The following is a 27078-nucleotide window of genomic DNA, read 5'->3' as shown; positions in this document are numbered from 1 at the left end:
ATTTTCAGAGCCTCCTTTTTCTCCATGTGAAGTCTTGATCATTAATGTTCAAAACTTTAAAAATTTATTCTTCTACTCTTCCAACCTTCATTTGTTGATGGTCTACTACATACAAAGTACTGTGCTTAGAATTCATGAGGATTCTATATCTGAGTCCAAAGGATAAGCAGAGAACGGAGAGAATACAGGTTCTCTCTGAGATTCTAGACCTGGGTTTGTTATGATGTCACCAACACGTTGTGACCTTGAGTAAATCCTTTCCTCTTAGGAATTCTGTCTCCTCCTCTGTGAAAGGGGTTGGTGCTGGTTGATCTCCAAGGCCGCGCAGCTGTGTGTTCAGATGAGTGTAAGGCCAGGAGTGCAGCTCTCCTTACCTGCCCTGTTTCCACTAGTGAAGGGGAAATCTTAGGGAAAGGCAGGATGGCAAGATTCCTTCCAAAAGATGACACTTTAAGGGGAACACTCCCTTTCCCATTCCAGGACAAAAACTTTCCCCCTCTTAGTGTATATAATGCCAGGAATCATAGACAAAATCTGTTTAAAGTAAACCCAAGGCAAACAAACAAATAAAATGCTTAGTTATTGCAAAAACAGGATGGTAGCAATTTTTAGAGAATTAACCAACTTGTTTTTAAATTAAAAAGGTAGCCCATACTAAAAAATTTAGAAAATAATAAAAAGCACAGAGGGGAGGGATAAAATTTAGCAATAATCCCACTGTTCAGAGATATTCATTGTTAGCGTTTTAGTGTGCTTCCTTAGAGCCTTACAGTTCTTTGTAGTCCTGACATAGACTGGATGTTTGTGTCCCCCCAAGATTATATGTTGAAGCCTAACCCCAATGTGATGGTATTAGGAGGTAAGGCCTTTGGGAGGTGATTAGGTCATGAGGGCAGAGTTCTCATGAATGAGATTAGTATCCTTACAAAAGAAAACCCACAGAGCTTCCCCGACCCACTGTGTGAGGACACAGTAAGAGGATAGCCATTTATGAGCTGGGAAGCTGGCCCTCACTAAGCGCCAAGTCTGCCAGTGCCTTCATCTTGAACTTCCCAGTCTCCAGAATTGTGAGAAGTAAATTCCTATTGTTTTTAAGCCACCCAGTCTATGATTATCTGTTATAGCGATTCAAATGGACGAAGACAAGTCCCAATTAAAATTAAGAATGTGTTCCCTATAATACATCTTTTTTTTACATAACACTATATTTTCAATAGCTATAAAATAATATACATCTATTGTTATAATTTTGGAAATTACTTAATAATTATTATTTAATAATTATTAAATTACTTAATAATATAAGGAAGAAAAAATGAACACCTTAAACTTCATCTTAATTCTTAGATAGTGGTGATTTTTTGTCTCTCTCACTTTCTGCTTCATGCTTTATTTTTCTCAAAGATCTCATTTGAGTCTCGGTACTATTCTCAGACAGCATCGTTTCTTTCTAAGCACAGGTAGAACAGCGTGTGATTCCTGCCCTGTGGACACTTCCCTTGGCTGGCACAGTGATTAACCTGGCGTCAATTACACTAAGTGCTATTTAAGGAGGGAGGACATGCAACCTGGAAGTTAAACCATTAGCACTAAATTAAGGCCATTGTGAAACAGTCAAGACATCTTTTAGATACAGATATGCTTTGTTCTCTTTCTGCTGGACACAGAGATTTGGTGATTTCATCCAAGTTAAGCTGAGTTGGTCAGGTGGATATTTGAAGAAACATGGTTACTAGGACCACCTTTCCTTGCAGGAGAAGTGTCTTCTGCTTTGCACTAAGGCGGTGGGTGCCGTGCTGTTCAGGGTTCACAGAGAATTCACTCCCTCCCTGCAAAAACACACTTATGGTGCATATTATTTGTACTCTGTATTAAGCTTTGTGTGTGTGTATGTGTGTATGTATCTGTGTATGAATGTGTGCCCACAAACACAGGTGACAGTTCATAGACACCTAGGCATTTTTAGGTGCAGAAACAAGTTATAAGTAGTATAGAAGGAATTTATAAAGGGATTTGAAGTCAGAATGCTTTTTTTTGGTAGTTTATATGTGCATTAATCTGGCTAATTGTGAATATTTTCTTATATGGAAGGTTTTAATATGTCACACAATTTACAGTAGCCATTTATTATTATTTTTTGAGGGCCTACCATGTGTCAGGCATCTACTAAGCATTGGAGCTGTAGGAGTGAACAAATAGACAAATTCTCTGCTCTCTCAGAATTTATGGTCCAGTGAATGGAGGCAAAGAAAAAAGCAAACAAATAAATTAAATAGATGTTAATAGCTGCTTGGAAGAGACAAAAAAGCAAGGAGAGACAATAAAGCAGGGGCATAGGGAGTATGTATGAATGTTGCTGGGTGTTGGTGCAGAAGGGTTAGAGGGTGGCTATTTTAAATAGTGTCAGGGGGCTTCCCTGGTGGTGCAGTGGTTAAGAATCCACCTGCCAATGCAGGGGACAAAGGTTTGAGCCCTGGTCCAGGAAGATCCTACATGCAGCGGAGCAACTAAGCCAGTGTGCCACAACTACTGAGTCTGCTCTTTAGAGCCCGCTAGCCACAACTACTGAAGCCCGCACGCCTAGAGCCTGTGCTCCACAATGAGAAGCCACTGCAATGAGAAGCCCACACACCGCAGCGAAGAGTAGCCCCCACTCGCCGCAACTAGAGAAAGCCTGCGTGCAGTAATGAAGACCCAGTGCAGCCAAAAATAAATAAATAAAATAAGTAGTGTCAGGGAAGGCCTGACCATATATGGGACGAATCATGCAGATCATAAATGTGAGTGATAAGGAGGCATGTGAGTGGAGACCTGCAGCACATGAGGAAGGAAGTCATGCAGCCATCTGGAGGAGAGTGATGTAGGCAGAAGGATCATCATGTGCAAAGGTCCTGAGGCAGATACACGCTTGACATATTTGAGGAAGAGCAAAGAGGCCTGTATGGCTAGAATAGGGGAAGTGAGGAAAATAATGGTAAGAGGTGAGATCAGAGAGGAATCACGGTTCTCAACTTTAGTAAGCATTTCTCTTAGATGCTGTGTGCATATCATTTCACTCATACTTTGACCCAGTGTGCTTTGATTCCTGGGGGAAATCATACAAGGTAACATCCAGCCAAATGGACTGGTGGTCGTTTGCTCTCCTGTTTTGGTAATCTGAGAGGGTGTATTAGTGTATTCATTTTCCATTGCTGCAAAACAAATGACCACAAATTTGGTGGCTTAAAACAATGCCATTTATCACCTATAATTTCTGTGGGTCACAAGTCCAGGCATAGATTAACTGGATCCTCTGCTCATGGTCTCACAAGCCAAATTCAAGGTGTTGACTGGTCTAGGTTCTTATTTGGAGGCTCTGGGGAAGAATCCGATCACGAGCTCATTCAGGTGGCTGGCCACATTTTGTTCCTTGCAGTTGGAGGACTGAGGTCTTTATTTCCTTGCTGACTATCACCCAGTCTCAGTTTCTAGAGTCTGCTGCAGTTCCCTGCCACACGGCACCCTCTGTCTTCAAAGCCAGCAATGGAGAATCTTCCTCACATCAGATCCCTCTCATAGTTCTAATCTCTCACGTCAAGAAGGGCCCAGTCTCTTTTAAGGATTTATCTGATTAAATCAGGCCGGTCAAGGGTAATCTCCCTATCTTATAGTCAACTGATTAGGGAATTAATTACATCTGCAAAATCCTTTCATAGAAGCACCTAGATTAGCATTTGATTGAATTACTGGGAGAAGTTGTACGGGTGTACGGGTGTACATACACCAAGGGGCAGGAATACTTTCTACCATCTTAGATTTCTGCCTACCATAGTGGGGAAACCTACAACTAGAATAGACTGTATGTAGGAGGGGAATGTTTGTGGCTAAATGTCCTTAGGCACACTCAGACCCAAGTCATCCACATTTATGTTGGAAATGGGTGAAGTGGGTGAGGTTGAGGATGAGGGGCATTTTACAGGTGCTGACTTGGAATCACCACTGCTGAAGGTGTGAGGAGTGGGGACAGGAAGCTGGCATTTGTTGAGTTTGATTGTGTGCCCCCTGCTGGAGGGTGTGAACACTGGCATAAATAGGGAAGGGCAAGAGGCGGTAAGGGGTAGGGGCTGCATAGGGAGACTGAAGATTAGGGATCAGAAACACAGAATTATGAGTAGCCTCGACAGTGAGTTTTATCTGCAGGGGCTATCTGGTTCGAGCATATGAGGAAAGTGAAGTTCAAAGAATAACATTTGAGGAGAGGTGTGGCCAGGATGCCAGGCCAAGCCTCCTATAGGCCTGCTAATGCTGGTCAAAGTGTGGTCCATGAATTGACAATGTCAGCATCACCTGGGAGCTTCTTAGACCTGAAGAATCTTAGGTCCCACCTCAGACTTTCTGAATCAGAATCTGTGTTTTATCAAGATCCCCAGGCGACTCCGTGTGCGTTAAATTTTGAGAAGCGCTGCTCTACCCTGTTGGCCCGAGGAGGAGACCTTTTGTCTAGACTTCTCAGTAATCTGGCAAATGTTCTGAAGCCAAGGCAGCCCCCGAGTCTCCAATAAACCAGGACAGTTGGTCCTCCAGCCTTCTGTCATCAAAGGCACAGTTAGTTATAACTATAAACACCTGCTAGATGTCACTGCTCTGGCCCTGTGCCACCCTCTCCGGTCCTCCCGCTGTCACCCAGGGATTATGTCACTCCTAGAAAGTAATTTGAGATCCTTTGGGCTGATAGAACTTCTTACAAATATACAGCCAGAATAATGACCATGGCTGTCATAGACACACTGAGTGCCTGTCGGGGATGAGAACTCGTGAGGCAGGACTCAGTCTGCCCAAGTCGATCTAGCAGAAAGGTTCTCCCTGGGAAGCCAAACGCTCTGAGGGTGGCCCCGTGGGAGCCGGCTGGACTGGCTGGAGCCATCAATCTTGTGAGCTGCTTCTCTAGCTCTTTAGAATTAATGAGTCTGTCCGGTGGAATGTGACTTCACAGCTGAGGGCCTGTCCCTGCTCAACAAACCTGCCAGCAGCCTCCACTCAAAACCCCTCAAACAAGATGAATGGCAGGCTACTTTGGAACTTCACCGAAGCTCCTCCCTCTTCCAGGATGACATGTCAGGCGTCTGCTATGCTGAGATAATGACAGAAACAGTTGTGGATTAATGGGGGTAGACTGTGGGCCAACTACAGTACTGAGTATTTGACTGTGTCTTCCCTTGGAAGCCTCACAACAGTTCTAGGCAATAGTTTATTTCACAGATGGGGAAACCGGAGTTCAAAAAGGAAAATAACTCAGAGAGCAAGTAGCAGGCCCAGCATTCTCACCTGGCTCTTTCTGACCCCCAGTACCTGTTCTTAACATCGCTCTAATCTGAATTTGCCTTCGCGATCCTTTACCCACTGCAGAAACATTCCACACAGGGGCACATGCTCCGGCAGAGGGGCATTTGCAAGCATCGCATCAGAGCACAGCCCAGCCCACCAAACCTTCAAAGTTGCTCTCTCCTAGAGGAGGCAGTGAATAGGAAATTTATTTCAAAATTGGAAAGATCTATAATCATCTGTGTTCCTAGTACCCGGTCCACAGCTGTGTGCGGGCATGCTACGTTTGGTAAATACAAGAACGACAATATCCAGCATTTTATGATATGTTATAGTTTACTCCCGCATACCATCTTCATTTGTCTTCACAATTATCTGTTGTATACATAGAAGAGATATTATTTCTACTGTTAAGGAAACTCAGGCTGAAAAGTGAAACTGGACTTGCCCGAAGTCATACAGCTAAGATACGGGTGAAAAACTCAACCCTGTGTGTCCTGACTCCCCGTTCTGTGCTCATTCCATGAGACCACAACTGTGGTGACAAATACAACTACACTTGGCAGTGTGTCCTGATCACAGCTCACTGTCTTGGAGGAAAGTACTACTGGGCGATAGAACCCGTGATAGTTGGCCTAATACATGACAGACTCAGGTGGTCTTTGAACCTATGAGTTCTATCTGGATGACAGCATTTAGAGCTTATAAGGTGTGTTCACAGAAATTATCTAGTCATATGCACCCATCTTGTGAGGGACATAGGGCAACACTGAAGCCACTCACCACAGGTGGCTATCAATCACTTGAAATGTGGCAGCCCAGATTGAGATGTAAATGTAAAATACACACTGAGTTTCAAGGACAGAGTAGGAAAGAAAATGTAGAACATCTCTTTGATAAGTTGTTATATTGACTACATGTTGACATAATTATATTTTGTCTATGTTGGGTTAAATGAAATATAGTGTTAAAATTATTTCCACCTGTTTCTTTTTACTTTTTAATGTGGCTACTAGAAAATGTACAATCACCTCTGCAGCTTGCCTTTACATCTCTTGGACTTGCCTAAAGTCCACAGTAAGGTGATATCACAGTGAAGAGTAAAAGAAGTCCCACAGCCCTCTTTCCAGTTTGAACCCTTAAGAGAGCAGTACCTTTAGTGAGTGATTAACTCTGCACGGCTGAAAATGTGGGACCCTGTGGAGCAGCGCCTCTCAAATTTCATTTGCAGACAGAACACGCGCAGTTCTTGTTAAAATGCACATTCTGGTTCAGTAGGTCTGAGGGTGGGACCTGAGGTTCTTTATTCATAATGAGCTCGCAGGTGATGCTGATGCTGTGGTCCATGCTCCTGCTTTGAAAAGCAAGAACCTCTAGAAGATGAGCAGAAACCACACTTCTGCACAGGGGGCTTTTATTGCTTCTCAAGTCATGCCATGAACACAATACCTGAGGCCAAGAGTACCCTGGTGCTGAACACACCCATTCAACCTGTGTCAGGCACTGAAGTAGCTGAGGGCAACAAGCTTGTGTATGGATTTCAAATATGTGATGCCCAGAGCCACGGGAGGAGTGAAAGGGGTGTGGTGTGCATTGTGCGTGCGTGTGTAGTTGGGGGGTGGACAGGAGGAGCTTGACCAGGTGAGCTGTTAGAGCCAGGAGTGCCTTTTCAAAATTTGGGTGGTTTGTGTGTTAACAGCCCTTTGAATTCTGCTGTACAATTTTCATGTCTACATAGAGCTAGAAGTTTTTTTTTTTTTTTTTAAATGACTATATGATATTTTCCTAAATGAGGCTTTAGGTGAGAAGCTTATTGGGGAAAAGTTTTGGTTGAACCAGACAGCAAATAGAAGCTGTAATAACCTCTCTCATCCTTTTAGTTAAAAATGTTTCTAAAGTCAGGCTGGAATTCCTCTTGTGTTAGTCCTAGTGAAGTTCAGTTAATGAAACTCAGATATTTTCTCTCCTTTGTTTCCCACTGTTTTGTTGGGAATTTTTCTTACAGCCCCTGAGTATTACCTGAGACAGTCTAATTCTCCTTTCCCTTTCCTTTTTTTTCCCCTTTCCTCCCCCGTCCCCTCCTCTCCCTTTCTTATCATTTCCTTGCCATCTCCTTTGGCTTTCAGCTGCTTGTCTCAGGGGCTTGTTTTTGTGCTGGAGGCTTGGGCTTGGATGAGGCTGTCTTAGCGCAGTATCTGTGTGCAGCCCTTAAGACCTGAAGTGCGCTCCTTGGAGCAGAATGCCTCTGTCTTGATGTCTTCCTCAGCGTGGTGGGTCTGGAGTGCAGCTGCGGGAGCTCTCGTGTTCTCGTTGTGCTGGAGCCCCCTCCATGAGACATTCTCCAGTATCAAGTGGGCATTCTTTCCGGGGAAACCATTTCAGCCAAATTACGTACAACTTTCTCTCTTAGCATTGTTATTGTTATTTTTTAGCCTCTTGCCTCTCCTTAAATCCAACATTATCGTGTAGCCATCTGGGGAACTAAGCCTTTATTTTGCAATTTGCAGAAAATTCTGGTAAGAGCTTGGTGTACAGCTCATAATCACTTTATAACCCAGGTTGTTAGGATGGCAAAAACTGGTGTTTGCAAACCAAAGCCAAGAAGCCAGTAGATTGTATCTGAGGAGTAGTTGGCCAGTGGGAAGTATAGTGCAGGTGGCTTTCGAGAATAGAATGCTGTGCCTGTGTTTTCTCATGCTTTATGTTTTAATAGACTTTATTTTTTAGAGCAGTTTTAGGTCCACAACAATATTGAACAGAAGGTTCTGAGATTTCCATTTACCGCCCTGTATTTACACATACAGAGCCTTCCCCATCATCAACATCCCCCACCAGAGTAGCACGTTTTTGCAATTGATGAACCTACATTGATACATATTTTACTATCCAAAGTCTGGAATTTATCTTAGGTTTCACTCTTGGTGCTGTGTATTCTATGGGTTTGAAAAAATATACACAGATGTGTATCCACCATTATAGTATCGTACAGAATATTTTCACTGCCCTAAAAATCTTCTCTGCTCCGCGTATTCACCCCTCCTTCCCCACAACCCCTGGTAATCCATTGATCTTTTGACCATCTCTGTAGTTTTGCTATTTCCAGATCTCATATAGTTGGAATCATACAGATTATTATTTTCAGATTAGCTTCTTTCACTTAGTAATAGGCATTTAAGTTTCCTTCGTGTCTTTTTCTGCCTTCATTGGCATTTCTTTTTAATGCCAAATAATATTTCATTGGCTGGATATGTCATAGTTTATCCTTTGACCTACTGTACAGCATCTTGGTGGTTTCCAAGTTTTGGCAATTATGAATAAGGCTGCTATAAACATCTATGTGCAGATTTTGGTGTGGACGTAAGTTTTCAACTCCTTTGGGTAAGTACTAAAGAGTGTGATCGCTGGATCGTGTATGTTTGGTTTTGTAAGAAATGACCAAACTGTCTTCCAAAGTGGCTGTACCGTTTTGCATTCCCATCAGCAGTGAAGGAGAGTTCCTGTCACTCCCCATTCTTGCCAGAATTTGGTCATTGTCAGGATTCTGGATTTCGTCCATTCGAATAGGTGTAGTAGTATCTTCTTACTGTTTTAATTTGAATTTCCCTGATGGCATATGATGTGAAGTTTTCTTTGTTTTCTCCTTAGTATGAAAGCAATACATGCTCGAAACTATCCAGCAGTTTCCCATCTCATTCTATGCTTTTATTACTCAGATGAGGATGTGGCTTGCCGGGGCTTAGTCTGGGTCAAGGACCCAGAGATGTCAATATTTGTGAACATTCTTTAATCAGAAGCATATAGATTGTGTATCAGTCAGGGTTTGGTCAGTAAAACAGAAGCTACCCCAGGTATCTGAAGGAGGAAAAGGTTGAATAAATGGTACTGGAGTCAGCATAATTGGAAGGCCTTAGGTTGGAAGGCTGGGGGTGGGGGGAGGGTAAAGGGAAGCAAGATTTCTGTCTAGAAACCAGGAAGACAGGCTTACAAGAAGCCCTCACTGTGGTTTTAGCTGACCTCCACATGGAAAAGTGGGTGGCTCTCGGGAGGATGCCTGATAGCCTCACGTAAAATCCTTGCCATGTCTGTCATCTGCTGACACATACCCACGTCCTGGTCTGCAGCTGCCACTTAGAGCCTAACTGGCTCTTCTTCTCTTCTGCCTCAAAGTCTCAAGCAAATGCTTCTCACTGGCTGAATCTAACTGGGTCTACTGGCAAGGGAGCCTGGGAACCGTGGGTTTTGAGCTTCTCATCCCCACAGTACAGAGGAGAGCTTAGAAAGGTTGGAAAGGTGTGCTTTTCAACAATAATATCCAGTGTGGACTGTGCGTTCGTTGATTAGGGAATTCCTGCCAATCATAAGCCGCCTGACATACGGCAACAGCAAATTTTAAAATCTGAACCTAGGGTAGCTAGTGGGTATCCTGGCTCATGTCACTAGAACCACCCTACAGGCTTCTTCTTTGTCCCACGTAGCATTTCCAAATGTGCCTCTGGAATGAGTGTCTGGGAGCGTGCCAGACACTGGATTCCCTTCTCCTCAGAGTGCAGTGCGTTTGTTTTTCCTTCACTGGAAAACCCAAGAAACTCTTCCCTCCAACCTCTTGCACTATCCCCTTCTCTCAGATGTACCCCCCCGCACACACACACACCTGACAGGTGCTCTGGGAATAACCTTGGCTTCACTTGCTTGCAGGTGTGCCTGCAGCCAAGGGGCCAGTGGCCCCAAGCATCCAGGTCTCAGTGTTTCCCTGACCATCCAGACAGGCTGAGATGGGAGGGAAGCAAGGAGTGCTGAGCCGGAGGGAAGCCTTGATAATACTCCACGGAGGTCAGAGCAGGCAGAGTAAGTATTGTCCTGACTTCTGCATTAGAGCAGAAATGAGGCAGAACAGCTTGCCGGTGATGGCGTGGTTGCCGTGGTGCTTGTGACCTCTCCTGGTGAGTCAGCAGCAGCCCTGCCAGGAATAGATCTTTGGACAATGGCTCCTATTCCATTTTGCTCAGACAGCTTGGAGACTTTGGTCTCAGCTAGGTTGGGACACATCCTACAAACCAGTGTTCAAAAACGGAACCAGCATCATCTATGAATTGCTCTCAGGCCTGTTTCATTGTCCTATTATATTATGTAATGTTGAAAGGCCTTCAGACAGATACAGTCATATAGTTGGCTGGAGACTGTGAAGGCAGGCCAGTGAAAGGAAGTCTCATGTCCTCCTGGGTCATAGGAACATGAAGATGGTGGCACTCTTGTTAGCCTAGAGCAGTCCAGTAACAGCTCAGAGCATCAGTGCCTCATACTTCTCTTCCAAGAGACAACATGCTTCCCTTCTCTCCTAGTGGCCCCATTAACTTGCACTTCCCCATTTGACATCATGATTGGTCACTGAGAAGTACCCTAAGATACCCAAAGCCATGGTCTTGAATTTTATGTAGGGTGTCAAATTCTTTCTCTCACCACAAAAACTGTAGAGCTCTTTGGATGCATCTCTTCGTTAGATGTTTGACTCTTCAGAATACTATTCACTGTAAGGAAAACAGAAATTTCACAGGCAAATATGTAATACTCTTTCACACCCCCATCATTGCTAGCAACACAATCTAAGGACTTCACCGAAAAAATGCTCCTTCCATCTGTGGCCTGTTGATTCAGGAACTGACTTCAGTTCCTTTATTATGTCCCCTTGGAGATTGCAGAATCACTTATTTTATGCTCTGTGCTGTACACCGTTCCTCTCTTGATGTCTGGGGACCCTTCCCTCCACATCGAGGCTGTCCTGCTCCACAAACACCAGCCTCCCTATCTCCTCCACCCGCACCCCACAGACTCCTTCCCTGTGCTTCCAAGTAATGCACAAGCCACTTTGATTGGGATGTGATCTTTGAATATCCTGCTAATAGTTATCCTCTATATTTTAACCTCAAGGCTTCTCGACTAAGTGATCTCTACTTATGAGTGCATTTCCTAACTCTTCCCACTGTTCTTTATTCCTTGAAATCTAGTTTTTGCACTTGCAATTTGCCTAAAACATCATCATTTATTTATTTATTTATTGAGAGACACACATTTTCACTGTCTATCACAGGATATTCCTTTAGAGCCATTTCAGACCATATGCTCTTAAATAATAATTCTGCATTTCTAAAGAATTCTGTACCGACAGCACTGATTCAGAAGCACAGACACATTTTATTCAAGATAGCTGATGAAAAAGGCTCTATCGTCAGGTAATCCAGCCTGCAACAACTATATGTGTTCAGCTAGCAATATGTTCAGAGTCCACCCCGATGGTGTGTTTGAATTCCAACTCCCTGCCCCTCTCAAAAGCCTAGTCTTCATACACTGCCAGCCTGTATTCTCCTTACAGTCTAATGGGACTATGTTTCATTGTCAAACAAATACTACAAACTACATCAGCATTTATTCTTAAACATCTCTATGGGCTACCCTGTTTCCAAACTCAGTACTTTTTCTCTATATCATCTCTGACATATTTGCTCAAGTCAGCTATCCTGATGCTTAGCTGTAGCTGCGTAACAGACCAGCCCCAAACTCGATGTAAAACAACCATCAGATGTTATTGCTCACACATTTTGCAGGCTGTTAGGGATTTGGCTGATAGAGGATGGATTTGGCTGGTGGCTCTTGCTTCAGGCTGTGGCTGCTGGGGTAGCTCTGCTGTACACTATGGTCAGCCAAGGAGGCTCTTCCCCACATTTCTCCCATCCTCTTCCCATGATCAGTGAGCAAGCTGGGGCATGTTCTTCTCACGGTAATGGCAGAGACACAAGAAGCTGAGTGGAAACATGGAAAACTTCTTAGAGCCTAGGCTTGGAGCTGCCACCTTGTCACATGTTCCCACACACTGTTGGTCAGAACAGGTCATATGGGTAAACTCAAAGTCTGGGGCAGAAAGGTACATTCATCTCTGATGAGCCCGTGGCAAAGGTTGGATGCAGGGAATTGAAGCCAACCATTCAGGGTATCACACCTGAGACCATCTCTTACTCTGGCTTTTGTGACTCTACACTCTTCTGAGACTCTTACAATGTTTCCAGTGACCTTTCACTGGATCCTCTAATTACGTAACTATGGATTTTCAGCAGTACTCTTGTTTCTTGTACTATGCTCTTCTCTTCATTAATAATACCTTTAAATTCAATTATTACCTCAATGGTGAAGTACCCTTCAGATATGTATTTCAAGCCCAATTTTCTCACTAGTTTTAGTTTGTTTCCTCTACTGAGATTTTAGTTTGTGTAATTCACTGTCATCTTAGGTTCAACAATTCTAAAAAGAATTTATCATCTTTCACCTAAAAGCATCTTTTCCCATTACTGTCTTGTTTTTCAAGTATTTATTTATTTATTTGTGCTAGGTCTTAGTTGTGGCACATGGGCTCCTTAGTTGCAGCTCGTGGATTCCTTAGTTGCATCTCACGGGCTCCTCTGTTGTGGCATGCCAACTCTTAGTTGTGGCATGCATGTGGGATCTAGTTCCCTGACCAGGGATCGAACCCAGGCCCCCTGTATTGGGAGCATGGGGTCTTAACCACTGCACCACCAGGGAAGTCTCCCCCTTACTTTCTTTTGACCCTTGTCAGTGGGACCACCATTACACTTTGGAGTTGTCATTTTTTCTTCTATATTCTTCACACTCCATATCATGCACCACACTAGGTCTTAACAAATTTTCTTAAGAAATGGTTCTCCTATCTTCCTGCAATGGCTTCTGTTTTCCTTACCCTCTCCCCACGAGTCAAGTTCTATACCCATCTTGTAAGGGTCAGCACATGGTCAAGCTTTCTGTGAAGCCACCTTCTCTGACATCTCTAGATTTCTTTGGTTTTCTTTGCTTTTGAACTTCAAAACAATTTCTAATCTGTGCTACAAAAGTTATCAACTTTGTCAATTATCAGTTCAGCGATAGCTGGCATAATTTGATTTCTTCAGTTTGTATATATCTACTCTCTCCAAATAGACTGCAACCCAAGGAGGCAATGTGTTGCATTGAGGGAGTACAGGATTTAGAGTCAGGCAAACCTGGTTCGAGTCATATTTGGCTTCTTATTACCTATAAGCCTTGAGAAAATTACCTCTCTCATCTACAAAAAATGGGTTATTTACACTAAAGAATCTTGGGAAGGAATGTAAGAGATCATGTATGGAAAGCAGTTAGCACACAATAGGCTCTCAATGATGTTTTGGTTTCCTTCCCACTTTCCTTTTATTTTTTTCCCATGGCTTCTTGTTGCTGTTTAATATTACTGTGTTCTCTTTACATGTTTTCATTCACTCTCCTTAATTCTAAAGCAGGTTCCTCAAGTTAAGAAATCGGTGTCCTTTGTATCTAATAGTTATTTGCATTTGTGGAAGGTGTAAATCATGTGGTCTGAGAGTCTTCATCTACAAGATAAAAAAGCCTTTTCCTCCAAAGTGTCTAGGAAAGAGAGTCTGCTTTTATTAGGAGAGCTCACTGAACTGTGAATTAATTGAAGTTTCCATTGAATGCTTCCTCTTTTGGATAACTTTTTTCTACCCTGTTTAGGAATCCAGTCACTTTTCTCCAAAAAAAACCATTTTCTCAGAGAGTATCTAATATTGGTCATTTCTTGTTCAGTGTGAATTTTAGCCTGGGTATTTCTTCTTCTGGGCCTCTCCTTAATGATCGATTGATTGATTTTTCTGTGATCAGCGGCTTTTGTCTCCTTGCAGAGATTGCGTCCCTCTGGGCCACACCATCCACGAGTATGTCCAAAAGATGCCCACTACCCTTGTTTTCTTACGCACTGAGATGGAGTAGTGCTACTCACTTACTAGCAGCAATTTAAGAAAATGCCCTTTTCCACATGACTTGGATGAAAGCTGCTTGTTGGTTTGTAGCTTTGTAGCTGACACAAAAGTGGGAAAAATAGAAAGAATTCAAAGTATTATTAATAGGATAGAACACGGGCATCTTACTCATAAGATAAAATCCAAGAGACAAAGACCTATATTTAGTACCGAATAAACTTGACCTTATAATATTACAACAAAACAAAAACGAAGAGACAAAAACCCCTAACACAATGTGATTCTGTCTTGGTAAAGGTACAGAGTTACTCTTTGTTAATAGAAATCTTAGTCCCATTTCACTAGCTACATCTGGAGCACTGAGTTAATTCTGCATGACACACTCCAGAAAGATCGCTGACAAACTGGGAGCAGTTAGAGGAGGTCATCCAGGGAATAGAGGGTCTGGAAACCCTTCATGACAGGAGGCACAGTGCAGAGCATGGCTCTAGCTGCCTCTGAGTATCAGGAGGTCTGCCTCTCTGGATAGAGTAGCCTTGCTTTATTCAGTCCCAGAAGACAGAACCAGTACTGTCAAATAGTGGAAGGTCTGCCTTGTAAGGGGCTGAGTTTCCTGAAGTTTCAAGCTAGAGCTCAATGGCCACTTGAAAATGACAGGGACCACTTACATTTACTGATTACCAGGCGTTAGTATAAATAGACACTGTTGATACATACGTATATTATATATATATACATTATAATACAAGCTTTCTTTACAAAATTGAAAAGATAGAGGGTATAATGAAAAGCATGTGTCCCTTCCATCCCTAATGCCAAGCTGTTCTCCCCAGAAGGAACCAATGATACCAGTTTCTAATGAATCTTCCAGAGATGTTCTATGTGTACATACATATGAGTGCACACAATAATTGCATTTTTTACGGTGAACAGGTTATACAAACTGTTTTGTACTTCATTTTTTCACTCTAGATACAGATATATTAATTCTCACAACAACCCTAAAAGTCAGGTCCTATAATTATTCCCATTTTAGAGATGAGGAGATGAGGCTCAGAGAGTTTGTTGCCCAAGGTCACACAGATAATTAGGGGCGGAGCTGGGATTTGAATCCAGGTATTCCAGTACCGTTCTGTCTCTAAAAGGTGGTCTGGTTGGGATTCCCACATGGAGTGTGCACTTAGCCTGCATGTGCTCTAAGTTCCCTTTCATCTCTAAATCTTTTCCATAGAGCTAGTTCTTGGTCTATAAGTAACAGTTAGACATTCATATAGGCTTCATCTGTGCTTTGGATAATTTCATAAATTTATTTGAATCCTGTGTATTTTAAGTATTACCTGGAAGTGGAGCAAAAATAATATAAAAATTAGGGCATACAAATGATTTCCTCTTTTTTTTTGGTGGTATGCGGGCCTCTCACCGCTCTGGCCTCTCCCGTTGTGGAGCACAGGCTCCGGACGCACAGACCCCGTGGCCATGGCTCACGGGCCCAGCCGCTCCGCGGCATGTGGGATCTTCCCAGACCGGGGCACGAACCCGCGTCCCCTGCATCAGCAGGCAGACTCTCAACCACTGCGCCACCAGGGAAGCCCGATTTCCTCTTTCTTGAGAAGTGATTGTACATTCAAAAAGGTTATAATATAACCTTTTTCTTGAATCATGCAATAAACCCTGGAGTTCTTTATACATCTCTGGGAGTTATTAGAGTTTCTCTGAATGATTCAGATGGGAGAACAGAAAGAGAGGACATCAGTATTTGGTGAGCATTTTCTAGATTCCAGGAACTGTGTTTGGAGATTTATGTATACTGTCTTACTTAAAATAAGCTAACGAGCTGGACATAATTCCCATTTTATAGATGAGTAAACCAAGGCTCATAGGAATTACTCACCTTACACCACTAGTAAGCTGCAGAGAATACATCTGCAGCTAGAGGGATCTGGTGGCAAAACATGCTTTTCCAACTCTACTATATTGCTTCTCAGTCACAAACACATGGAAGCTACTGTGGGTTTGGCCAAGTTTAAGAACACCGTGGGGAGTAGATATTTTCCCCTTTCTACACTGACGTGCTCACACTCTCTCCTCTGTTTAGAGCTTCTGAGAAATTTGAGGAAGGAGGAGTGACTGAAAAGTCTGGGCATTCAGAGGGAAGAATTCTTACATAAGGTTTGGGTGCTTGATAAATACTTTTGCTTTTACTGTTTATACTTATTCTCCTATTGCCACCTTTCACAGCCAAATTTTATGAAACTCTACTAAATTTTAGGCATTCTATATTCATATACATCATATGTCTCATTCTGACAATAAGTCTGTGAAGTAAATATTAATAATCTCATTTTACAGACGAGAAACAAAGGCTCGGCGAGAGAAAATAGCTTTCACAAAGTCAGAAACTGTGGAGTGATGGGAAGAGAACTTAAACTCAGGTCTGTCTGACTCCAAAGTCCATGCTCTTTCTACTGTACAGTGCACCTCTCCCCAAAAGATAAGACCTGCACCCAATACCAATTACAAAATACCACAGGTAGGAGGCAACTTTTCTTTATCTGAGATTCAGTCCAAAGACATCTTCCACTAATCAGAGGAATCCACTGCCACTAATCTATCATACTTGAACGTCATAGAAATGCAACTGATTTTTGCATGTTAATTTTGTATCCTAAAACCTTACTAAATTCATTTATTACTTCTAATACATTTGTGTGTGTGTGTATAGTCTAAAGTTATCTACATATAAGATCATGTCATCTGTAAATGGAGATAACTTTACTTCGTTTCCAATTTGAACCCTTTTTATTTCTTTTTCTTGACTGATTGCTGTGGCTAGGACTTCCTGTATTATGCTGAATAGAAGTAGTGAGAGTGGGCATCCTTATCTTGTTCCTGATCTTAATGGAAAAGCTTTCAGTTTTCAGCAAGATGTTAGTTGTGGGCTTTTCGTATGTGACCTTTATTGCGTTGAGGTAAGTTCCTTCTATACCTAGTTTGTGAGAGTTTTATCATGAACTGGTGTTGAATTTTGTCGAATGCTTTTTCTGTATCTATCGAGATGATCATGTGGTTTTTATCCTTTTTTCTGTTAATGTGGTGTATCACATTAATTAATTTGTATATGTTGAACAGTCCTGGCATCCTAGAGATAAATTGCATTTGGTCACAGTGAATGGTCCTAAACTGTTAGAAATAATCAACAAATTCAGTAAACCTGCAGGTTACAAAATCAACATTAAAAAGATCAGTTGCCTTTCTATACACTAATAATGAGCTCATTATTTCCAAAAAGGAAATTAAGGAAATAATACCATTTACAATTATCAAAAAGAATAAAATACTTAGGAATAAACTTAACCAAGGAGGTGAAGGACTCTGGTGGAAGCAGGAGGAGAGAGGTGAAAGCAAGGGTGGATGGGACAGTTTGAATGATGTTCTAGTATATAAGTCAGTAGTGGGTTCACAAGCATTCATTCTCTTATTATATTCTATAACATGTATGTTATATTCTTTAGTAAGTATCAAATATTGCATAATAAAAAAGTGAGTATTGAAAAAAAGACAGTCACATTGTTGGGTCTAAGGTTGGACTAGGCCAGTGGTTGGTCAACCTGGCTGCATCCTGGAGCCACAGAAGGAAGAGTCAGTTCTCCTGAATCAAAATCTCTGATGTAAGCTTCATTCACACAGGAATATCTGATTCATTTACTTCTGTATCCTTGCACCTATACCAATGCCTGAAACCTTTTGACAACTATGTATTAAATGAATGAATGCATGAATAGGACTGAGCAATCCGCATTTTAGTAAATGCCCACATGATTCTGCAAGTTAGTCCACTGAACAAGACTGCCACCTTCCTCTCTCACACGCCCCAGATCCTTTCTCCTAACAACTGGGCAATCATCACACAAAAGCTCATTTCATGCAAAAGGAACAAGATGTGTATCATCACCTCAAAGGAAACCTTGAAGAAAGGAGATACACACCTTGGCAGGGATCATGGGAGACAGGCAGGCTGGTGGAGAGCAGCATGTAGCCAGTCTGCAGCTGAGCTTGTACCCTTCAGGGACAGCTGGTTTGTGCTTACCTTGACCTCAGTCTCAGTATTGAAGGAACCCTCAGTCTGGCATCCAAAGTAACTGATGTCCCTTCCAGTCCTAGACCTCTTCCCTGGGTCCTGGCTCTGGCCCCAGTCATCTGCCATGAACCTCAGAGGGTCCTGGTTCATGTCCTGAGACGTGCTTTTCACCAGCCTCATGGTGGCTGAGGCCTGAGGAAGAGAGAAATGGTGGGACAGAGGAGGCTTCAAAGCCTAACCTGACGAGGGAGAAAACCTGGACTCCTGAGCAGTCACCTGTTTCCTTCTCCAGCACCTGCTGACTCTGCCCAGCAACACTCTCCTCTCGATCCCACCCTCCCCTCCCCATGTGACACTTTTCTCGAAGTGTCTGCTCTCTTCTTTTCTTCCTAGAAACACCCGGAAAATGGTGCTCAGCTCACTCAACTTCAGCAAGTCACCTCTGTGTGCTGCTCAGTAGGAAAAGTTTGGGAAAGATCCAGACTTTCTGTATCAGCTCTCTACTGCTGCATAACAAATTACCCCAAAATGTAGTGGCTTAAAGCAACAATATATTTATGTCAGTTTCTGTAGGTTAGGAATCTGGGAGCAACTTAACTGTGTGGTTCTAGATCATCATCTCTCGTGAAGTCACAGCCAAGCAATCAATAAAATATGCAGCCTCTGAGGCTTCACTGGGGCTGAAGGAACCACTTCCAAGCTTACTAACTGGACTCTTCACTTCCTCACTATGAAGGTCTCTCCATAGGGCTCCTACTCCGTGGTTTCCCCTACAGGAAAGTAATACAAGAGAGAGGAAACCTAAGATGGAAGGGTTTTTTTTAAATAACCGGCTCTTGGAAGTGACACAGTATTACTTCTGTTATATGATATTGATCACCCAGACCAGCCCTGGTAAAATGTGGGAGGGGATTACATACAGGTGTGCATACCAGGAGGCAGGCATCATTGGGGCTTTCTCCGAGGCTGGCCACCCCTTTCCATTGATGGGCTTTCAAGCCCTATGGGTCCTTCAGTTAAATGTAGGTGTTTCCAGAGATTAACATAGTAACAGGCCATTAACTAATTAACCAAATAGCTGCCACTCTGAAAAGCAGAAAATAGATGGGCAAGTTGTGTGTGGAAGGAATAGGAGCGATGAGAAAAATTCCTCTGTGGGGCTTTGGAGGAGGGTCAATGGGGAAGGATCTACTATTTGTGGGAGGAAGTCAGCCCAGTATGATAATAAAGACACTGAAAAGCAAGATCCCTGTCTAAGAGGAGGGGACAGAGTGGGGGATGGAGAGACATTCCATTTGCTGTCTTTGCAAACATCACCTACTGAGACCTTGGTATCTGTGCAGAGATGGGGAGAAAGCCGGTGATGCGCCTCACTGCTGGTTAATTAAATGTTCCTTCCAAGGCAGCTGGTGGAGTATGTGCCTATATACCATTCTCAGTTTGGTTTTTCCCCTTTTTCCTAAATCACACATTTTAATTAACCTTCAAGCCCTCGCTGAGGCTTTGAAAGAACTTAATTGGCCTGCAGGGATTGAAACACACAACAGCCAGAAAAAGGCTACATCTCGGTTGTTTTCACTCTGAGGACTTGTAACATTGAAGTTATTGTTTTATTTCAGCCTTTGAAGCCCAGAGCTACGTGTGCATTCCTGTTTGGAACTGGCAGAAGCATCTCTGAGTGCTTAACTGAAGATTGCGAAAAGGTATTGCAGCCACAGTGACATGTGAGTATTTAACACTTGAGTCGTTCATTCATCTTGTGTTTTTGGGTTGACAATAAGAGTTGTGCTCCTACTGGCTTTTTTTTGTTGTTGTGTTTTTTTTTTTTGGCTTCCTCATTGTGGATGGGAAATATTTGGACTGGAATTTAATATGCAGACTTTCACAGTCAGGTGGGAAATCTCTTGAAATCAGAACCACGTAAGAGACTTTCAGATGTTTTCAGTTTTGTCCAACATAATTCTGAGATCCACAGTCCATGTGTGTATTTTATTTTCCATATGGGTCCATATGAAAAGCAACTGACAGGGGCTTATTGAAAATCAATGATGTGCAGAGATCAGGCAATAGATAAACACTTGTTTGACTTCAGAATAGAGTTAATTGTCAGGGGAAACCCACACGAGTGAGTGAGCTCACCAAAGGAGTGAGACGGGGAGAGAATAGCAGAGAGTCAAGAACTGGGATGCTGAGAATCTAGAGGAAAAGAAGCTGGCAAAGGTGGTGGGGAAGGAGACTGTGAGGTCAGGGGTCGGGGGAGGAAAGTAGTGAAGAAAATCCAGGAGGCATCGCAAAATAAGGGTGATTAGTCATCTTAAAAGTGCAGAGGGCTTCCCTGGTGGTGCAGTGGTTGAGAGTCCGCCTGCCGATGCAGGGGACACGGGTTCGTGCCCCGGTCCGGAAGCATCCCACATGCCGCGGAGCGGCTGGGCCCGTGGGCCATGGCTGCTGGGCCTGCGCGTCCGGAGCCTGTGCTCCGCAGTGGGAGAGGCCGCAGCAGTGAGAGGCCCGCGTACCGCAAAAAAAAAAAAAAAGTTGCAGAACTACCAAGGGAAAAAAAAAAAGAATGAAAAAAAAGGCAACTGGATGTAACAAAAATGGGAGGTGGGGGTGATTGGTTTCCTGTGCTTCACTTTTATTCTGAATCAAAAGTTTGCCACACTAGGTCCTTTCCCCTAGTGTGTCAGTTATCTATTACTGAGTAAAAAAACAAGCCAGAAATTAGTAGCTTAAAACTATAACTGTGTATGTGATCACAGTTCCATGCATTGGCGATTTGGGCTTATGATTCCACACCCATTTGCAATGTGTGGGTTTTTTCCCCACACCACCAAGCAATTCTCTGACGCCAGCTGGGTGTCCTACATGCCAACTCAATTCTGACACTGTCTACCTGGAGATAGGGTCACGTGCTGCATGGTAAGGGCTGAGTTCTATAAAGCGGCAGCCCCCCTTCAGACGCCAGTCACACATCCAGGTTGTCACCTGTGCTCCTGATGGGCCAGCTATAGGTTGAAGATTCCAATGACCCCTTCCTTGGGTTTGACTGATTTGCTAGAGTAGTTCACAGATTTCAGAGAAACATTTATTTACTAGATCACCAGTTTACTATAAAAGGGTATAGCTCAGGAACAGTCAGCTGGAAGAGATGCTCAGGGCAAGGTATGGGGAAGGGGCACGGAGCTTCCGTGCTCTCTCCAGTGGACCATTCTCCCTACATCTTCACACGTTCACCAACCGGGAAGCTCTCTAAACCCCATTCTTTTAGGTTTTTTATGGAGGCTTCATTACACAAGCAGATTTGATTAAATCATTGGCCATTGGCAGTTGATTCAACCTCCAGTCCTTCTTCCCTCCTGGGAAGTCAGGAGGTTGGGACTGAAAGTCCTAATCCTCTAACCAACATGGTTGGTTCTCCTGACAACCAGCCTCCATCCTTAGGTGCAGTTCCAGTGTAACTTCATTAACATAACAAAAGACACCTTTGTTACTCTCATCACTTAGGAAATTCCAAGGGTTTTAGGAGCTCTACCAGAAACATGAGGCCAAGACCAAATTTATTATAACTCATAGTGTCACAGGACTAGACTCAGCTGGGAAATCCTTTTGCTCCTCTAGTATTGGCTGGACTCATTCACATGTTCTCAGAGAGTTGGTTGATGAGCTTGGGGCCAGGCCATTCCTAGATGACCTCATTTGCTTGTCTGATGGTTGGTGTTGGCTCTCGATGGGGCCTCTCCACAAGCTGCAAGGCATCTTCCGGCTTAGCCTTGGAAGCCACACACTCACTTTACCACATGCTATTGGTCCAAAAAAGTCACAAGCCCAGCTAACATTCAAATGATGGGGACGTAGATTCTACTTGAGAGGAGGAGTGGCAAGCCACACTGCAAAGAGAAGCGGACACGGGACAACGTCATTCATTAGGGCCATTATTGTAACAACGTATCATACATGCCAGGATGGATAACCAGAGACACACAAAAGGATCAGAGTTTTCTGACCGTGTACTAATTCATGCACATTATTATTAACATTTTTTCATGTCAGAATACATCCTACAATGGTACATTGCTTCTATTCAATTAGGAAAAAGTTAAGGCATAAGGAAGTGAAGGCATAATGGATAAGTAATCAAAGGAGATTTCAACCTTGGCTTAAACCCAGATTCCTGCTTCTTGGCCCATGAGAGACCCATCTAACTTCGCTCTTTCAAGGAGACAACCACTTTATCAATTTTCTGAATTTTTGGTCACTGAAACTGGGTTAGAGGCAGACCTTCAAGCTCCTCTGCATGAGTTCAGGGGCCTTCACTTGAGGTGATGGGAGAGACCACTCACTTTGCAAGATTATGGGAATGAACCCATGGATCTATAAAGTGCCTCCTGTCAGTGGAGTTGAGCTCTTCTCCAACCCCCATTCCCTTAATCTATTTCTCTCTCCTTTTTAATATTCCAAAGAATGAATGTTATGTGAACTTTATTTAGCATGTGTGGATTGCAATTGATTCAGAAGGATTTACTTGTCAGTAATAACCTGGAAATGGAATATCCAGACTTGACAGGCATCACATTTTCCTTCAGTGTTGCCATGAAAAGTCAGGGTTTGGTCCTTAAGGAATAGTTTCATAATCAGTAGTGGGGAGTAACTTGAACCCAACAATAAGCCACAATAACAAAAGAAACAGAAGATACAAGAGCAAAGAGAGAAGGGATCTACCACTATCCTCAGCTCCTGTTGTGAGCCAGGGACTGAGGTGGGCGTGTCGTCCACGTGCTCTAACTTGGTTCCAGGGCCACCAGCAAGACAGCTACTTTAACCCCAGTTCTACAGATGAAAAACCTGCAGCTTGAAGAGGTTAGTATTGGGTTTGCCAAAAAGTTCATTCATCTTTACTGTAAAATCTTATGGAAAAAACCGAATGAAATTTTTGGCCAACCCAATAACTTGTCTGAAGTCACACAGCAAGTAATTGGTAGAGCTTGTTTTTTTTTATTTTTATTTTTTAAAACGTCTTTATTGGAGTATAATTGCTTTGAAATGGTTTGTTAGTTTCTGCTTTATAACAAAGTGAATCAGTTATACATATACATATGTCCCCATATTTCTTCCCTCTCATGTCTCCCTCCCTCCCACCTTCCCTATCCCACCCCTCTAGGTGGTCACAAAGCACCGAGCTGATCTCCCTGTGCTATGCGGCTGCTTCCCACTAGCTATCTATTTTACATTTGGTAGTGTATATATGTCCATGCCACTCTCTCACTTTGTCCCAGCTTACCCTTCCCCCTCCCCATATCCTCAAGTCCATTCTCTAGTAGGTCTGTGTCTTTATTCCCGTCTTGCCCCTAGTTTCTTCATGACCATTTTTTTTTTTTAGGTTCCATATATATGTGTTAGCATATGGTATTTGTTTTTCTCTTTCTGACTTACTTCACTCTGTATGACAGACTCTAGGTCCATCCACCTCACTACAAATAACTCAATTTCGTTTCTTTTTATGGCTGAGTAATATTCCATTGTATATATGTGCCACATCTTCTTTATCCATTCATCTGATGATGGACACTTAGGTTGCTTCCATGCCCTGGCTATTGTAAATAGAGCTGCAATGAACATTTTGGTACATGACTCTTTTTGAATTGTGGTTTTCTCAGGGTATGTGCCCAGTAGTGGGATTGTTGGGTCATATGGTAGTTATATTTTTAGTTTTTTAAGGAACCTCCATACTGTTCTCCATAGTGGCTGTATCAATTTACATTCCCACCAACAGTGCAGGAGGGTTCCCTTTTCTCCACACCCTCTCCAGCATTTATTGTTTGTAGATTTTTTGATGATGGCTATTCTGACTGGTGTGAGATGATATCTCATTGTAGTTTTGATTTGCATTTCTCTAATGATGAATGATGTTGAGCATTCTTTCATGTGTTTGTTGGCAATCTGTATATCTTCTTTGGAGAAATGTCTGTTTAGGTCTTCCACCCATTTTTGGATTGGGTTGTTTGCTTTTTTGATATTGAGCTTCATGAGCTGCTTGTAAATTTTGGAGATTAATCCTTTGTCAGTTGCTTCATTTGCAAATATTTTCTCCCATTCTGAGGGTTGTCTTTTCATCTTGTTTATAGTTTCCTTTGCTGTGCAAAAGCTTTGAAGTTTCATCAGGTCCCATTTGTTTATTTTTGTTTTTATTTCCATTTCTCTACGAGGTGGGTCGAAAAGGATCTTGCTGTGATTTATGTCATAGAGTGTTCTGCCTGTATTTTCCTCTAAGAGTTTGACAGTGTCTGGCCTTACATTTAGGTCTTTAATCCATTTTGAGTTTATTTTTGTGTATGGTGTTAGGGAGGGTTCTAATTTCATTCTTTTAGATGTAGCTGTCTAGTTTTCCCAGCACCACTTATTGAAGAGGCTGTCTTTTCTCCACTGCATATTCTTGCCTCCTTTATCAAAGATAAGTCGACCATATGTGCATGGGTTTATCTCTGGGCTTTCTATCCTGTTCCATTGATCTATATTTCTGTTTTTGTGCCAGTACCATACTGTCTTGATTACTGTAGCTTTGTAGTATAGTCTGAAGTCAGGGAGCCTGATTCCCCCAGCTCCGTTTTTCTTTCTCAAGATTGCTTTGGCTATTCGAGAGCTTGGGTTTTGACTAAAGTTTGTCTGATTTCAATGTGCGTGTTCTGTTCATTTCACCAGGGTAATAGAGTCATCCTCACCAATAGTAAAACTTCATTAGGAAAATCATATTCTCCATGTTCTGCTGGGTTCTTTTGTTCTCTGTTTTAAAATTTAATTTTTGTCTCCTGTGAAGTCTTTTTTTAAAATAAATTTTATTTATTATTTATTAATTTATTTATTTTTGGCTGCATTGGGTCTTCTTCATTCCTGCCTCTGGGCTTTCTCTAGTTGTGGCGTGTGGGGCTGCTCTTTGTTGCAGTGCACAGGCTTCTCATTGTAGTGGCTTCTTCTGTTGCGGAGCATGGGCTCTAGGCACACGGGCTTCAGTAGTTTCAGCACGTAGGCTCAGTAGTTGCGGCACATGGGCCCTAGAGCATGTGGGCTTCAGTAGTTGTGGCTTGCAGGCTCTAGAACGCAGGCTCAGTAGTTGTGGTGCACAGGCTTAGTTGCTCTGTGCCATGTGGGATCTTCCTGGACCAGGGATTGAACCCGTGTCCCCTGCATTGGCAGGCAGATTCTTAACCACTGTGCCACCAGGGAAGTCCCTATGATGTCTTGAATCCATGATGATTTAAAGTGCAAAGGATGCATGGTATCCTCAACTCTACAGACTGTTTAAATTTTATCCTGACCTAGAGTGTTTCTTTTCCTCCCTTTTTAGCAATTGGTGATCAGGTCAGAATAAACATGCAAATGCTGTTCAGTCCATGTGTTTGATGGTTAGCTGCTTGTTAGGGAAGAATATAAAAATAGTTGGTAAGACAAATTTACATTTTTTTCAAGGGACTTCAATTGCCTTTGTTATCTCCATCCACCACTATTCTGTAAAAGAGAGGGTTCACATGCTCTTACAGCCTCTCCTGATTTTGAAAAGAATACTCCTTGGAGGACGAAAGCACAAAAACTTGGGCAATTGAATTCATAAAAGTGTGAACATCACAGAAATTTTTTTCCAAGGAAAAGTTCATCTTAGGAAAACTTTAATTGATTTTAGTTATTATTGTTAGCGATTTGGGGAACTAGCAAGGAATTATCTTTATCACTTTTGTGCCTCTATTTAATGCTAATTCAAACTTCTACTCAGGCTGTTTAATTGGTTCTCTGTTTCATAAAAAAAGAAAAAGGAGATGCATAAACCTGGGCAGTGACTTTGTTTCTAGTTAATAAAATAGCTTAGTTTAATTATAACTGCGTTTGTGTCTCATTGTAATTTACGCATTTGAGATGTTCACACTAAGTCTTTGCTCAGCTTCAATGTAAAAAAAAAAAATCTTCCTATTTTTATATCTTGTTATTTCTCCTGTGTTCCTAAAATGATACTCACCAATTGTGGACTGTATTGAGAGAGAGAAAATGTGAAGTAATAATTAGGAACGGCATCTGTGGAGTTACCATGTGCCTGGCTTGGGGATAAGACTTTCTATACCTTAATTCATTGAATCCTTGCATATCCCTATGGGATAGGTGCTATTACTAACCCATTCAAAAGACGAGGGATTTCTGGTTCAGGGAGGTTAAGACAAAATCAAACAACTACTAATGATGGAATTGGGACTGGAAACTTGTTCTGTGTGACAACAAACTCTGTATTCTATACTTGACTCTCAACTCAAATGCTATACTTGCCTCTCTAGAGATTTTTTAAATTAAACCTTTAATTTTGAAATAATGGTAGATTCACATGCAATTGTAAGACATAAAACAGAGAAGATCCTGTATACCATTTCCTCAATTTCCCCAATGACATCTTGCAAACTATAGTACAGTACAATAACCAGGATATTGATATTGATACAATCAAGATACAAAGCAGTTCCATTACAAGGAACCCTCCTGTTACCCTCTTACAGGCACACTCACTTCCTTCTCACCCCCATCTCTCACTCCTGGCAACTACTAATCTGTTCTCCATTTGTATAATTTTGTCATTTCAAGAATGCTATATAAATAGAATCATGAAGTATATAGCTTTTGGGGACTGGCTTTTAAAAGTCATAATATGTCATACCAAGTATTTTTTCTGACCACAGTAGAATGAAACTAGAATTCAATAGAAGAAGAAAAACTGGAAAATTCACAGTTTTGTGGGAATTAAACCGCATACTCTTAAACAACCAATTGGTCACAGAAGAAATCACAAGGAAAGTTTGAAAATATCTTGAGACAAATGAAAATGAAAACACACATCAAAACTTATGGGATAAAGTGAAAGCAGTAAAAAGAGATCAG

The 27078-nt window shown here is 42.3% G+C and overlaps 1 long non-coding RNA gene across 1 annotated transcript in view; it reads left to right on the top strand.

Annotated features, from left to right (window-relative positions):
* LOC109547831 (uncharacterized) overlaps window positions 1-27078 on the top strand; it is a 75847-nt gene that overhangs the window by 5044 nt on the left and 43725 nt on the right. Inside the window, exon 3 of the long non-coding RNA XR_002173760.3 lies at window positions 19791-19895. This is a non-coding gene — a long non-coding RNA (uncharacterized lncRNA). The remainder of the gene's footprint in view (window positions 1-19790; window positions 19896-27078) is intronic.

The sequence above is a fragment of the Tursiops truncatus genome, chromosome 4 (genome assembly GCF_011762595.2).
Source record: "Tursiops truncatus isolate mTurTru1 chromosome 4, mTurTru1.mat.Y, whole genome shotgun sequence".
Lineage (NCBI taxonomy): Eukaryota > Metazoa > Chordata > Mammalia > Artiodactyla > Delphinidae > Tursiops > Tursiops truncatus.
The sequence above is the reverse complement of the archived record's forward strand: the minus strand, read 5'-3'. Positions and strand labels throughout refer to the sequence as shown.